The sequence below is a fragment of the Microcebus murinus genome, chromosome 9 (genome assembly GCF_040939455.1).
Source record: "Microcebus murinus isolate Inina chromosome 9, M.murinus_Inina_mat1.0, whole genome shotgun sequence".
In the NCBI taxonomy this organism is placed as follows: Eukaryota; Metazoa; Chordata; class Mammalia; order Primates; family Cheirogaleidae; genus Microcebus; species Microcebus murinus.
Window position 1 is genome coordinate 97,125,873 of NC_134112.1, and position 13,571 is coordinate 97,139,443.

General features: G+C 55.6%; 1 non-coding gene and 1 pseudogene across 1 annotated transcript; both read left to right on the plus strand.

The window, feature by feature from the left end:
* The first annotated feature begins 925 nt into the window (after nt 1-925).
* LOC105883138 (zinc finger protein 783 pseudogene) lies at nt 926-1,914 on the plus strand (annotated as a pseudogene).
* Nucleotides 1,915-12,746: 10,832 nt separating this feature from the next.
* On the plus strand, nt 12,747-12,818 carry TRNAC-GCA (transfer RNA cysteine (anticodon GCA)). Its single transcript has one exon. It is a non-coding gene; the product is annotated as a tRNA-Cys (tRNA).
* The last annotated feature ends 753 nt before the right edge of the window (nt 12,819-13,571 follow it).

Genomic DNA, 13,571 nt, shown 5'->3' on the forward strand with positions numbered 1-13,571 from the left:
CCTTCTCTCCTTGTTCTTCTTTTGACTTTCTCTGGTCCCCATTGCCTGGCAGCTAGGACCTGGCCTTCTAGTGTGGAGACTCCCCTGGGGCTGGTCCACAAGGCACCTGGGCCCTGGGATCTCAGGCAGGGCAGGAAGTCACACACCGGTATATGTCAGGGCGGAAGGACCTTAGAGAGCCCACAGCCAGAAGCAAGACCTTCCTCCCCTCGGAGCCCGCTAAGGGGGCTGTGCTTGCTCTAGAGGAAGGTGAGGACTGAGGTTGCTGCCTGGGTGTGCGTGGGACCCGGCCCCCCGGCCCCCCAGCATGTGTTCTGGACTGGCGTGCTGCTGCTGGGCTGTGATCCTAGGTTGGTTTAGTAATTGGCTAAGCTAAGTAGGTGGTAGAGCTGCGATTCCACTCCATTACACACTGTTCATTTGTGATAGTAGTGTTTGTCGTTTCCTTTTCTCTTGCCCCCCAGTCTTGGTTCAGGATTGTTCTCACGGGGGTTCTGTGGGATCCACTGTGTGCTGTCTTTTACTGTCAGGTGGGGTCTGTTTGGAGTCGGACCATTGAGGTCTCTGGCACCCAGAAGTCTCCTGCATTCCAGAGGACCCAGACCTTCTTGTAGCTGGGAGTGGCTCGGGGCTTCTCTTCTGGTGGCTGACTCACCTCCTCGTGTCTAATCACAGGACTGGCATATGGGGACGGACCTCCAACGAGGGGCCCAGATCCAGTCTGCTGAGATCTCCCTTCTGGCCGTCTTGGCTGCCGTTCAGGCAGTGGAGAAAAGATGGAGTCTCAGGCTATCTGACTTCAAAGCCTGGAGGGGTGCACGGAGACAGCGCCTTGGTCCAGCCAGTATCTGCTGTCACCAAGGCTGGATATCCTAGCCTCCCTATCCCCGCTCTTCTGCTAAATCGCCCTCAGGATCTCAGACGAGGCTTTCCTAGGGCAGGTGCCATTCTGAGGTTTCTTTCTGAGATGGAAATTTGGTTGCATAATCCCATAACATCTCTCTTTTCTTGTGAGCAGGCTCCCGAGAGGGACAAGCAAACAGAGGACCAGAGGCCCTCAACTCCTCCTCCATCACCCCAGCCAGCTGCCGAGAGGAGTTCATATCTCTACTCCACGGAGATCACACTGTGGACAGTGGTGGCCGCCATTCAGGCCTTGGAGAAGAAGGTAGATTCCTGCCTGGCCCGCGTGCTGACTCTGGAGGGGCGCACGGGGACGGCGGAGAAGAAGCTGGCCGACTGCGAGAAGACGGCCGTGGAGTTCGGGAACCAGCTGGAGGGCAAGTGGGCCGTGCTGGGGACCCTGCTGCAGGAGTACGGGCTGCTGCAGAGGCGGCTGGAGAGCGTGGAGAACCTGCTGCGCAACAGGAACTTCTGGGTCCTGCGGCTGCCCCCGGGCAGCAAGGGGGAGGCCCCCAAGGTACAGGAACCAGGTGTGGGTGGAAAGGACCCACACAGTGGAGGGAGCCCCTTGACCCCTGGGTGCCTAATGCTGGTCACCAGTTGACTTTGAAGGGCTTGAAAAATGTCAGAAGAAAATTGCAACACCAGGAAAATGCCCGTGTTGGCAGATGGAATGGGTTTTGTCGAGAGGGATATGGCTGTGCAGCAATGGTTATACTTCTTATTCTGGAATGATCTCTGAGAGTAAGGACTGGCTCAAGTAGGGGAAACACCAGAAAGCCCTTCCATGAAGTCCACACTTGGGACAGAAGATATGTGTGACTAAGAGAGGGGAGGAGAACCCAGGAGGCCTGATCCTGAATCCCTTTAGTAGAAGGAACAAGTCATTTAACTTAGAAATGAGTTTGCCCAGTGGTTTGGCTGGCAGTGGCCTCCGGTTTGGAGGAGGGAAGAGAAGGGACCAGGTGGGTTTGGCTGTTCTCTGTAACAGCTGTGGATGGCTGTGCTCGCAGGTGCCGGGGCCCCTGAAGATGCAGCGCTGTATTTTTCAGAGCGGCGGGGGCGCCCCAGAGAACCAGCAGGAGGAGCTCTGCATGGGAGCCGTGAAGGGGAACCATGAGGCCCTGCGCTCCCCAGGTAAGAGGCTGGCCCCGATCCTCGGTTTTATTCCTTTATTCAATCAAATGAGACTTGGATGTGAGTGCGGGAAGCACGTGGAGGTCATTTAATCAGCCCTCTGTCTTCAGGCCACGTAGAAGGTATCCTTAATTATCGTTTTAGGTTTTGTGAAATGAGGCAGGTTAAATGACTTGTCCAGGGTCTCATGGAGAGTAAATAGGAATTGGAATCTGGTGCTCACTGTCCTGCCCTTCACCAGGTCTCCCTTGCCAGCCGTTTACTTCTGAGGCATGGGGGCCTCCCCTGCTTTGTATTTGACTCCTGAGCTATACTCTGCACACTGTGAGTTCTCAAGGAGCTCCTGATTGATTGTGGGTGACTTTTAAGGGTGCCCAAGTGTAGAAAATGAGGGCCAGGCCTAGAATGTTAGGTTCTTCAGGTAGGGGGGTGTGTTTGCTTGTGTTAAGATTTGATTAGACCTGGAATTTTGTAGCCACCCCACTCCCGTGCTTCCCTGCGTGCACACCTGAACTCTCCCTGCTTTGGCAGGTGGGCAGTTGGCATTTGGTCTGCTCTTCCCCCCTGTCAGGGGCTAAGGCTCAGAACAGTGTCTTCCCTTTGCCTGACCCCAAAGGTTGCTCTTCCAGAAGAGGGTACCAGTGTGCTGCGGGGAGGTGGGGTGGGAAGGCTGCCTGGCCTTGGGGGCAGGGCTGAGCACACGGAAGGGAGGGCAGCAGGAAGCCGAGAGCTGGCTGCCAGGTGTAACTAAAGCCCCCTCTTGGGCCTCCATTTCCTCATCTGTCACATGAGGTGGCTGGACGGGTGGCCTGGGCTCCTGTCTGTGTAGGCAGTGAGATGGGGCCCTCCTCCTGGCCTTCTCACTCTTACTTCCAGCCAGCCCTGGAGGACTTGTCACGTCCCACACTCAGTGCCCCTAACACACACCTCGAAGGGGGAGCGGCTCTTGCTTCGAGCCTGGCAAGATACCCCCTCTTCTCTAGGCCTGTGGAGGACAGCCCTGTCACTGCCCTTTTCTCCCCACAGGCTGTGCTGCCACCAAGCCAGAACTCCTGACCGCAACAGAGAAGGGAGAGGAGGCAGGCAGCCATGGCCTGCCCAGTGCAGACGGGGGTCAGCACCCTGGTGAGTCCCTCAGGGTGAGGGCGGGCCAGGACCTTCCCCACCTTCACCTGGTGAGGGCATATGGTGTCAGGAGTCCCCTGACGCCAGGCCCAGACCCAGGTTCTGACACCCAGGGAATGCCTAAGCCACTCCCTGTTCTCCATGTCCCTTCGGAGCCATCACTATGGCCTGAGACTACTCTGGGACTTGTGGGAAGGGCAGAGCAGATACTGAGGAACCTGAGATTGAGAAAGGCTATTGTAGGGTGTGCAGAATCCTGAGAAGTGGGGCGGCCAGCCTTGTCCTGGAGACCTGCCCTGCACCTGTGCGCTCAGGTGGTCCTCCCCGGGGCAAGGGACTGTGTGTTGCTGTGATGGCCCTTCCCCAGTACCTGCACGTACTAGGGTAGCGAGTAATGAACAGTAGGTGAACGATGAACCAGAATAGGAGTGCAGTGTGTCTTTCAGATAACAACGTTGAATCAGAATGCAGTTTTCAAAGCTTTTTTTCCCTAAGTGGAGGAACCCTTTATTCAAATGGCAGCTGGAAACGCATAACAGAGGGGACAGTGGGACACTCTTGTTGAAGCAGGGGATGGGAGCCCTGTTTGCTCAGACAAAATAGATCATGCCCTGACACTGCTCCTTAATTTCCAGATTTTTATATTTTATTTGGGGAGAGAAGTTCCCCTTTGAAGCAAGCTCTTTGAGTAGGTAAATTAGGTGACAGCAAGCCCAGAGAAGGAGGTGGGTGTTGACAAGGGTATTGAGTGGCTGGTATGTAGGACTGAGGCTAAAAGTAGCATTTTCAGGCACCTGCAGGGCATGGGGGCAGCACAGAGAGCAGGGCCCAGTGGAAGGGCAGCGAGTAAAGGATCTGAGGCAGGAGGAAGGTGGCAGCCCGAGTGAGCGCGGTCAGCCTGCCGGGGAGCAGGGGAGGGGGCTGTGTGGTTTCACTGAGCGCTGTTACTGCAGGAGCCTGGGCAGGGCTTCCTCCCCTGTGGTACGAGGAGGGGTGCTGGGCCCCTTCCACAGGTATGGGCCAGACTGGCTCAGAGGCTGTGGCCAGTGCCATGGTGCCCAGGGCTGTAGCAGCTACCAGGTAGATGTAAAACAGGCAGGGCCTGGTCGAGGTGTCCCAGGGCCAGAGGCCCCCAGCCCGGGCTCAGCTCTGCCAGGGCTGCTCCCGAATGCAACTTGAGCAAGCTGGAGCAAACCCCAAGCACCTGGAGGAATAAGGTGTGTGCAGGGGTTTGCCCTGTGGTCTGGGTAGTCCTTGCTGTTTAGCAGCTTCTTCCATTTCTTCCACCCTCTCTTTAGCTTCTCCAGACTGATCAGGAGGGAGCTTTTTTCCCCTTCCCTCCCCAGGACTAGGCCTCACTCTTAGGGGCTGCTTCCTCTGCCACAGACCTGCAGGCCCCCGTATGGATATGAGACTGCTTTACCCACTGGGCGTTTCCACAGGTGGCCGCCTCCTGCCAGAATTCCAGGAACCGTGTATACGCGGTCCTCATTCAGGAGGTCTGGGCATTGCACTGTCAGCACGTTCCTCTGGTGATTCTGGTGTAGAGTTGGAGAACCACGGCTCTGAAATCCTTCCGAACAGGAACTGACCGGCCTCTAACCCTTGCAAGTGTCTGTTTTGATTATGCAGATACAGTCTCACAGGAACACACTCTCGCCAAGCAGTGCAGAGGTCACGGATAAAGCTAAAGGCGCTCTCTACTGGCCACCTGCCCAACTCTGGTCCTCTCCCCAGCGCAGACACTGTTACCATTTTGCTGTGTAAAACCAAAGACTGAGATGGGAGAGGCAAGGAGCCCCATGACATCTGATGGCCTCGGGGCCTGCCTCTCCCCCTAGGAACAGGCCAGCTGGCCTCTCGCCCAGAGGTTCTGCCCTGGCTCGAGGAAGAGGGGTGTGGGCGGAACCAGCAGGGCCCGCAGGAGACCCCCACTGCACACCTGTGCTCAGGGGGTAGGGCTGCAGGCTATGTGCCCGGGCCTTGGGAAACATGGGGTCCCCTGTGAACCTCCCTTGTTATCTCTCTCTCTCTGCTCTTGTGTGTTTGCTGTGTCCTATACAGCTCCCTGAAATGATTCTTTTTATGAACTTGTCTGTAGGCAGCAGGGACTCGCTGATGTGTAAGACACTGTGTTCTCCCCTCAAGGAGCTCGCAGTTAGGAGGAGGAAACAACTGTGGCTAGAGCCATGGAGCCCTTTGAGAGTCTGGTGACGATTATGGCCAGTAACATAAGAAAAAAGCACATATTTACCACGTGGGTACAGCTGAAGGTGCTGTGGAAGAAGGGATGTCTCGATGGCTGTGCGTGGCCCAGATGAAGGTGGGGCCGGCTGAGCATCACTGTTCTGGGCTTGGGAGGCTCCAGGAGACGGGAGGCTGGAGGTGCTCTAGAGAAGACCTTCAGAGTCAGGGCTCAGAGGTGGATGCGCAGGGTGCTTGGGTGGCATTAGGTAGAATAGCACAGGGTGGGACCCTGGCAGAAGGCAAGTTAGGAGATCAAGTAGGCTGGCCCTGAGCGAGGGTCTTCAGTGACAGGCTCACACTGAGCCCCTGTGTGTCCTTCTCAACAGAGCTGTGGCTGGTCAGCAAAGAGAAGAGTCTGGAGGAAGAATCCAAGGCGCAGGAGCCAGCCTGGGAAGCTGAAGGGGGACCTGGCAAGGAGGGCTTGGAGGGGCCACCTGTGGGGATCTGCTTCCTGTTCCCAGGAGAGAAGTGGCTTCCATCCCTCCAAGCCCCCAGAACCTGGCTGTGGGCATGGGACAGTACCTACCCTGTGCCAAGTGTGGCCAGAGCTCTGGCTGGAAGGAGCACCGTGGCCCCCAGCCCTGTGCCCACTGTCCCCAAAGCTTCGCACGGTGGGCCACGCTCGCCCGCCATCGCCGTGCGCACCTATGCCTGCAGCCAGTGTGGCAAGAGTTTCGTGCACCAGTCCATACTCACCGCCCACGACCGCACGCACACCGGCGAGAAGCCCTTCCAGTGCGTGGTGTGACAAGCGCTTCACGCGCCTGGCCAACCTGACTGCGCGCACTCGGGGAGCGTGGCTTCCAGTGCTCCCAGCGTGGCAAGTGCTTCGTGTGGAAGCCCAGCTTCACGTGGCACCTGCGCGGCCACTCGCAGAAGGGCTATCCCTGCGGCCAGTGTGGCGAGAGCTTCACCTGTCCCTCCTGGTTTGTGCGCCACGAGGGCAGCCACGCCAGCCAGCCAGCCCTCCCCATCTCATGCGGTGTGTGAGGGGGCTCCCCAGGTGGGGGGCCCGGCCACCTCCTCAAGGGTGCAATGTGGGGAAGGCCCCTCAGTGACCCTTCTGCTGTGCCCAGATTTGAGACTGCCAGGACCGAGCAGGCTCTCGGGGAGCCCTGGGGACAGGCAGCTGAGTGGTGGTGGTCAGGAAGGTCTGGCGGGGTCCCTGCACAGTTCTCCCTGTCGTGTGAAGATGGAAAATGCAGGCTAGCACCCGGAGAAGTCCCTTAAGGGGCCACTAAGGGTGCAGGGGCGATTGGTGCTCCTTGAATCCAAGCAGCCTCTCCGCAGGGGCACTCCTTGGCCGGGTGTGAGTCTCCTGTGCCGCTGTCTGGGCTTCCCAGGGCCCGTGAGGGGGCAGAGTGCCCACCGGTGTCTTGCTACAGGGGGGTGGCAGGGAGGAGGGGCCCAGGGTGAGATCTGAGCCTTACTGGAGGGGACTGTCGGGGTGTGGGTTGGGGTGGAGGGGAGTGGCTTACTGTCCTTGTTCTGTTAGGGGAATGACTCTTGGAGACGCTGGTTAGGAGATGGCGATTGCTTAGTGCCTACACGGGGAGCCAGGGCTTGCATACCCTGAACCGTGCCTCTTGCTTTCCTGGACGCTACCTGTACAAGATCTGAAGTGCTTCCCAGGTGGGCAGTAGTGCTGGGAGGCCCCGGCAGGAGGCCAGGCTGTACCCTTGCCACCTGTTTAATAGGCTGAGCCCAAGTGTCCCTCAGGTGTGAATCCAAGAGCCTTGGTGAGCTGTCACAACATTCACAGAAATTTTCCGTAACTTCACCACCACCCCTAAGCCCCCACCCCACCACCCTGTTACCTGGGAAAGGCAGCTTTGTGGGCCATGTTGTCACGGAAGGGCCTGGGCTGGCGGTGGGCTGGCAGTAGCCGGGCGCTCCTGACTGGCCGTCTTGGCCCCATAGGCCCTGTCCAGTTGGTGTAAGATTTGCCTTCGAGCCGTTGTGGCAGGCAGGCCAGGGGGCCTTTCTGGAGATCCAGCCTGTGCCGGCCACTAGGGGCACAAAGAAACCAGGGCCTGGTCCCCCGCCGTGGGGCTGTAAGGGTGTCTGCCATCCATGGTGGCATGAGGGGAGCACACACAAGTGCCAGCAGGTGGCACAGGCTCCAGCAAATGTCCCAGAAGCACCTAAACATCCAAAGGAAGTGGGGAGAGAAACCTGGACGTGGCCTGCCAGCAGCTGAAAAGTCCCCGCAAGACCTAGTGGCCCTTGCAGGCGCTGGGACCCCGCCACATGCTGATTTGAATCCCTCCTCTGCTGCTGGAGACCCAGCTGTGGCCCCGACTTCCCCGATCCCCAGGCGTTCAGGCCCCCGCCGCCAGGCCATCCCTGTTGCCCACCCCCCCATCCCACCCCATCACTGGAAACGCGTGTGGTTTCTGAGGACTAGCGCGGGAGGAGCTGGCGCTGCCTGTGCCGTCTTCCTCGCTGGAGCAGCCGGTAGTGACCCCTGGAGAGAGCGCTCGGCCCGGCGCAGCCCCCCAGCTTTCGCTGTCTGTGTCTCCAGGAGGTTTTGATGGAAGTGACGTGATTTGCCATGACAACTTCAAATCTCTGTAAAGAAATATTTACGAGGAATTGTAAATTTTCCCTCCCCTCCTCACCCTGTGATAATTCTTCGTGATGCGGTGACAGTATTTGACTCCAGGTTCCGGTGATTGAAAGTAACTGTAATTCACCCCCAATCGAGCTTCCGTTTGGAAGTTCTGAAAAAAGTCCTGGACAGACGTCCAGGACAGGGTTCCAAAGAAAGGTAGAGTCCAGGAGGGCTTGGAGGGCAGAGCCCTGAGCGTCCAGCCCTGTGCCCAGTGCGTAGAAAGCACCCTGTGTTTGTAGAGTGAATGAATAAAAATGTTAACATTTATTTACCACTTCCTACTTCGAATAATAGCTATACACATACTGTATTTCATTGACCCTAAGAGCCACCAGTTGTAAGACATACCTTTCTTTCCTGTTTCACTAGGCAAGGAAAAAAATATGTCCATTTCACTATGACTATTCTCAGTGCAGGCTGTTAAGTGCATCCCAACTGTAGACATGTTCCCAAATTGGGAAAAATACATGGGTGGTAGGTATCCTTTCCATTTCTTTTTTTTTCCCACGACAGTCTCACTCTGTTGCCTGGGCTAGAGTGCGGTGGCATCAGCCTAGCTCACAGCAACCTCAAAGTCCTGGGCTTAAGCGATCCCTCCTGCCTCAGCCTTCCAAGTAGCTGAGACTACAGGCACACGCCACCATGCCCGGCTAATTTTTTCTATGTATTTTTAGTTGACCAGCTAGTTTCTTTCTATTTTTTTAGTAGAGATGGGGTCTCACTCTTGCTCAGGCTGGTCTCGAACTCGGGAGCTCCAATGATCCATCCACCTTGGCCTCCCAGAGTGATAGGATTACAGGCACGAGCCACCACGCCCAGCCACCTTTTCAGAAGTGATAACTAGCCAGGTGGCTGACAAGTTAGCCAATAGTTACTATTCTTGGCAATGTCAGATCAAAAGATCATTTTTAGACAAAGGTCCTAGAAGTGGGAAAGTGAACCAAGAACAGGGATGGTCCTATCAGATGGACTGGCAATAATTAAGATCCTAGGCTGCTCTTGAATTTAACCTGGATCTCACTCTGTCACCTGGGCTGGAGTTCAGTGATGTCAGCATAGGTTACTGCAACCTTAAATTCCTGGGCTTGAATGATCCTCCTGCCTCAGCCTCTCAAGTAGCCTACAAGGGCACGCTAGCATGCCCAGCTAATTTTTCTATTTTTTGTAGAGATTGGGTCTCGCTGTGTTACCTAGGCTGGTCTCAAACTCCTGGCCTCAAGCGATCCTCCTGCCTCAGCCTCCCAAAGTGCTGGGATTACAGACGTGAGCCACGAAGCCTAGCCTCTGAACACTTTTTTAAAAAAGGGCCAGATTGTATGTATCTGGGCCTGTATCTCACAGGCCAGTCTGTTGCAACTACTCAGCTCTGCCCTGCTACAGGGAAGCAGCCATCGACTGTAAAGAAACCAGAGTGGCTGTGTTCCAGGGAAGTTTCATTTACAGGCACCGAAGTTAGAATTTCATATAATTTTCACATGCCGCAAAATATTTTTCTGAAATACAGCTAATATTTATGGAGCACTCTGTGCCATTTTATAGAAACAATTGTGTCTGAAACAGATGTTTGGTATGTTAAAATAAAAAAAACAAAAAAAACAAAAAAAAAAAAAAAAAAACAATTGTGTCATTTACTTTTCCCCAAATCCTATGAGGTCTCATCTTTTTCTCACCCAGACATTTAGAAATATCAAACCCATTCTTAGCCCAGGGAGCTGTATCCTGTGGCAGGCGGTAGTTTGCCGATGCCTGCTCTGAAGTTTCTCATTTCCTCCTCACGACTGTGGGGCCTTCTGTCATCCCCAGTAACAGACAGCGAAGCAGAGGCCTAGACGGGGGCAGAGAGAAGGGCTCAGGTGGCACGCTGGGGGGTGCGGCCACGCTCACGGCCCCCATGGGCGGCCCCTCCCCGCCCTTCCCAGAGCTGCAGCCCCCTCCTCGCTCCTTTCCTTCCTGCAGGTGAGAGGAGGTGAGCAGGACCTAAGAGGGCCCGGGCCACCCCAGGCTTCACCTGTAAGGAGCCGGTCGGTCGTGTGCGGAGCACTCCTGACCGCCGGGCCTGGGCACTTCTCTATTCGCCACACGCTGTGAGGCTGTTAGGCTTGTTCCAGGCGGGAGCCCGAAAAGTATGTAGAGGACGGGACGCGATTCATCCCCCACCAGCTGCAGCCAGCACCCCCACCACCACCACAGAGACGAAGTCTGTGCCTCCCTCCCTTCTGATAAAGACTCTGGGGCTGAAGGATGGCTGTGACTGGGGCAGGCGTCCTAGGAGCTGGTTGTTTAAGAATTTATTACAAGCGGCTGTTTTAGCCCACTTATTTAGTCTCCCCGGAAAACCTCCTATAAAACCCACAGCTCTCTCTTTCCTGGGGCGGACGCTTGTTCAGCCTCCACCCGTCTGCACCCAGGCGCTCAAAATAAACAGCATTTTGCTACACGAGGCTTTGTGTGTCTCTCTCTCGGCTCCGGACCTAACAGAGGCCACTTACTTTCTCCCGATCTTACTATTCCTTTCCCTTCTTTTACCCAGCCCTCCCCCTTCCTTGAGGAGCACAGGTCGCCGGGAAAGCTATTTCCTGGCCAGAGAGGCCACAGTCCCGGCGATCCCAGGACCCCCACATCCAAGCAGCTCAGCAAAGCTTTGGAAGCTGGTCCTTAGCAGCCTGGAGGTGCTCGGAAGGGCCACTTCGCTGCTCCCCCTTGCAGGTCATGTCCCTGCCCTGGACACAGGGACCAAGTGACCCCCTGCAGGGGGTCAGTGGGTTGCCATACACAATCCCACTAACTGGGTGGCTTAACAACAGAAGTCTATTCTCGCAGTTCTGGAGGCCAGGGGTCAGAAATCAAGTGCCAGTAGGACCTGCTTTCTCCGAGACTCTGGGTAGGACCCTTCCTGGCTTCTCCTCACTTTGGGCGGAAGCTTCTGTCCCTGGTGTTCTAGGCGTGTGGTCGGAGCTCTCATCTCCACCTCCGTCCTCACGTGACATTCTTTCTGTGTGTGTCTGTGTGTCTTCTCATCTTATGGGGACACCAGTCATGGTGGCTTAGGGCCCACCCTAATGACCTCATCCTGAATTGACCCTGCTTCCAAATAAGGAACATTCACAGGGACCAGAGGTTAGGGGCTTCAACATATCTTTTTAGGTGACACAACGCAACCCACACAGGGACCTTGCCTCTGGGCCAACAGGCGCAGTGAAGATTCCCCTCACCCCGTGTCCCAGAGCGCATCTCCTAAGGGGCTGTGGTGTGCATGACACGGGAGGATGCTCACGCGTGGAAGCCAGAACAGGGAGAAGCCATCTGGACGGGAACCCCAACTCCTCCACCTGCGATCCAGTGCCCCACGCTCCAGCCCCAACACACTGGCAGGTGACTGTCCCTTTTTCCAGTGGAGTCACGCTCTGGGCTCACGTTGCTTATTAGTCCTGCAGGGGTCCTCGGGCCTCAACACCTCCCCTCGGGGCTCCTGTCCCCCAGCGCCCTGCGCAGCAGCAGTCCTCAAACCTGGTCAAGGCTGCACTCGATTCCTTTGCTCCTGCTGCCACGTTCACCTGGATGCCTCCCCTCCCCTTGTTAGTAAGCGCCTCAGGCGGGAGACCCAGTGCAGATAGGGAACGTGCCGTGTGTCAGCCTCCCCCTGCGTGGGATTCACGCTGCTCTTCCGTGTTCCCAGCCTAGTTGCCATGTGTTGCCAGGCCCGGCAGCTCCACTCAGCTGAGCTCAGGAACTGTGGGGTCGTCAGAGTCAGCACGCAGCAGGCACCTAAGCCTGACTACATCTCAGAGAGAACCAAGTCTCGAGGAACAGAAAAAACAGGAAAGACATCCTGTGACTACCTTATTAATTACCTTACAATTACTATTTTTGTCCATAAAAGCAACAAACCACCTGGCTCGCTACTGGCATCTCCCTTCTCTTTCTTTGGGATGCCACGCTGTCTCTCTGCTCCCCCTGCCACCTCTCTCTCTGTCCTTCTAAAGGATAAAGTAAATGCTACTTTTATATATCTTAATCTCTGTGTGAAAAATCTTTCTCCACCCGCGACATAAGCACCTACTAGCCTTTCCACCCTAACAGTAACCATCACGGAATCCGACGGCTCCATGCAGCAGGGGCAGTAGGTTGCCAGTCTCCCGTTGGTACGGCAAACTCCACCAAGAAAGCTGAGAGCTGCAGCGATGGTCCCCTGTGGCTATGTATTAGCCACCCGTGTCTTGAAGAGCCACCTTTCTTCCCCATACTGTAGACATAGATTCTGAGTGGGAGCAGATACATTCTTATAAGACCTTGCTTCTGAAATGGTTATACCACTCATGGGCCCTACCCCCAGCCACAGTGGCTGGTCATGGATAGGCACAGCGCTAAAGCCAAACCAACTAGAGCCCTTCCCTAGGATTTTTCAGACTTCCCTCCGGCAACCAAAGTGTGGAGATGTGAACCTACACATATTGGAGGCAGGGTGTCAGCTGCGTGCAGAGACTGGTCTGAGACATTACAGCTGACTTCAGAGGGAACCAAAGATGAAAGCTGGAGGGAGAGAGTCCTCATAGTATTTGAGCTCATGGAAGTCAGCTACTTCTCTGTTTACATTGCTGTGACCAAATACACTCCCCTTCTTTTATTTTCTATCAGTTGAAATTTGATCTCTGCTGTTTACCATGTAATACAACATGATGCTAAAGGTGAAATGCTGTTAGTAAGAAGCAAGATGCCAGCAGGGGGTATAGCTCAGTGGTAGAGCATTTGACTGCAGATCAAGAGGTCCCCAGTTCAAGTCTGGGTGCCCCCTTGCTTGATTTCTAGAACCCTTGGAGCTCATCTTTTGGGAAATAGTATTTGGGGAGAAAAAGTGGTGAGAAAACAGAAATGAAAGAGTATTAATGAGCTGGAGAAATGGGTGCTGGGTAGACAGAATCAACAGATGTCCACCAGAGGGAGTGATGTGATCAGATTGAAACTTGAAACAAAGGCCTGCCTGGCCCAGCAGTGTTTGGGCTGGAGGAGGACGAGGCAGGCAGGGATGCTGGACAGCTGCAATGAGGATGTGATGAGTGGAGCAGGGCTGAGCATCACACCTTCCCACCATCTCCCTCACCTGGAGGTCTAGTCCCACCGCCCCCGCAACCTTCCCTTTCCCTTCCTCCATGCTGTGGACAAAGACCTTAAGAAAAGGTTTTCTTTGTTGGCTGCACAGCATGCTCAAGCCCCCAAGAGCCCTTGGCCTAGCCAACAGAGACCCCTTCTGGAGGTCTGAGACTAGGATGGCGATGACATTGCCCTTTGGCAGGCACATCTGCAGCGGGGATCTCTCTCTGGACCGTGACCTCCCTGGATGCCGAGATGAAGTCATCAGCTAGGGGTCCCCAGAACACGGCACAGATTGAAACACGGTAGGGGCTCAATAATTGTCTACTGAATGCGTGAACCAGCCATGACCCCTCTTCATCCTGTCATCCTCCTCCTCGTCGTGTGACCTCCACAGTCACACATGTTCTCCTGTCTCCCACAGGCCCTCCCCTCTCTTCTCCAGGTCCAGTTCGGA